Source organism: Cololabis saira, chromosome 15 (assembly GCF_033807715.1).
Source record: "Cololabis saira isolate AMF1-May2022 chromosome 15, fColSai1.1, whole genome shotgun sequence".
NCBI lineage: Eukaryota > Metazoa > Chordata > Actinopteri > Beloniformes > Belonidae > Cololabis > Cololabis saira.
Window position 1 is genome coordinate 29,661,107 of NC_084601.1, and position 2,545 is coordinate 29,663,651.

The following is a 2,545-nucleotide window of genomic DNA, read 5'->3' on the forward strand; positions in this document are numbered from 1 at the left end:
ATATATAAATATAGTCAAAACAAATCAAAGTTAACAACAGCTACTATGTAATAATAGAAGTAATTATAATGTATAGTATTACATTATCATTACTTTACAATAATACTCAAATATAATAGATAGCAATGGTATAACAATATACTTGAATAACTATATAAGAATAGATATGCTATATATACAATGGTTCATATATTTACCCCCAATTATATACATAAAAATAACTATAAATGTATATATCAACATATCTACATATAACTATAAATCAATATATATGAATAGAGATATAAATATATAAATACTGTACGTATTATATAACTCAATATATCTATATACATACCTACATATAACATATCTATATCCATAATATAAATCTATAGATCTACATATATTAATAAATGAACATATCTATCTCACCGTGTTACTGTGAAGGAGCGTCTCTGCTCCCCGGATATCAGGCTGCTCGCTGCTCCTTCCTGCTCTGAGCGATCAGCAGCTTCGCCGGCCGACGCCGTGCGTGACGTCATCGGCAAGTCTTAGATCAAACGCTTCACTGGGGTCAAAGGAAGGTCATGATGCCCCCCCTCTTCAGACACCAAACCCTCGATGAAAAGGAGACGCTCATAACTGCTGAGGCATTAAGCCGAGGGTCGGTTTGTGCACGAAATGTGAAATGTGCAGAAGCAGATGGACACACATACACAGACACACACACACACACACACACACACACACACACACACACACACACACACACACTAGCGCTCATAAATGCAACAGTAATCACTCAGAGCGGCTGGCAGCAGGAAATGGGATTAGACCGCCGAGGGGGTTCACGTGGGGTCAGGAGCTGGGCGTGGCCTCTGGGGACGGGGGGGGGGGCACTTATCATCAGCTGTCACTCATCACGCTGAGTGACTGAAATGTGACGCCCCCCCCGCCGCCGCCGTAAGTTAATAACTCATCCCGTAATGAGTCTCTTTACTTAGATTGTTGCATAGCAACGGCAGGAAGACGCAGCACCCGAGAAGAAGAAAAAGAGATGAAGGAACCGAGCAGAGATGTCGCTGATAGAAGGGGGCGGGGCCGAGAAGGATCCTGGGAACTAAATGAATTACATTTTTTTTTTTTTTTTTTAAGTTTGAAAAACCGAATGGGATTCAAACTCCTTCGATCTGTGTTCCCTGAACCGGAAGCTGCTGCCGGAGTCGATCAGCTGATCTGGTGAAGCTCCTGCATGTATCCTGTTAATGATTTGTTACACAGAAGGTTTAAATTGGAAGTCGATCCTTGCGTATTTTGTTCTTCTGAGGCCGAGACTATTGAACATCTTTTTTCTTTTTTTTCAATTGCTCTTTTACAAAGTCCTTTTGGTCTGACATTCATAATTGGTTATCTTTAAAAATGGATGAAATTCCTGTTTTTACTTACAATGATGTTAAATATTATATGGATAACTTGGATCCTAAATATTCAAACATTATCAACCTGGTGATTATTTTGGGTAAATATCATATTCACACTTGTAAGTGGAAATACTCCCTCCTTTACTATATTTTTTTTTACCAACTACTATGAAAAAGATTGATAACATGAATAGGGTTGGCAAGAAACTGCACTCATCCATAACTCAGTCCTTGCTCTTTTGATTTTATTGTACCTTGCTGTCCTTGTGCTTTTTGTTTGTTTTGTTTGTTTTTGTTTCTTGTGTGAATCTGTTATCTTCGCTACTGTTGCTGTAATTATTTCTTAATTTTATACCTTTTTCACCCTGCCTTGATCTGTATATTCTTTGTGTTAAATAAAGTTTAAAAAATAGTGAAGCACCTGCTGCAGGTTGAGCGGCGCCCGCATGTCCTGGAGGACAGAGGCGGGAGGGACTCCGTCACCATGGAAACGGGGTCAGCCTGTTGCTACGGAGAGAAGCCGCGGCTCGGCGAGATGATAAAGATAGTGATGAAGATGTTGATGAAGATGGTGCAGACGGTGTGTCACACGTCTCCCGTGGAAACGTCCTCCCGCTTAAGAAACGAGAGGAAGCGCCTCCTCCAAGACCTGGAGCTCCGCTCGGATCAAACCTGCTCTTCCCTTTAAGAAACCAACACTTAAACCACTTTGGAAACTGACAAAAGTCACAAAAAATAATAATTTCCTGACATTTTATCTAAAGAAAAAACCCAGACTGATGAAAGAAGACCTTGATTTTAAAATTGTGTTTCAACAAAAATAAGAAAATAAAGTAGTGAATCTGATCTGGACAAATTAGTCGGTACCCTAGAAAATAATGTAAAATACTTGTTACCATAGTAACATGTTAAACTAAAAGTGTCCTGTAATCAACGTCTCAGGTGTCTTCAGTCAGTCTGACCGTTTAAAGGGTTAAAAGTTCCTCTGCTGGTCGGTACCACGGTGTCCACCAGACTGGACCTGGACCAGAGACACCAGAGGAGACCAGAACCTTCTAGACCAGCATGATGGAGACCAGAAGACCATCTCAAAGCAGCTACGTGTTACCATGACAACAGTTGGATGTTTAGACTACACAGGA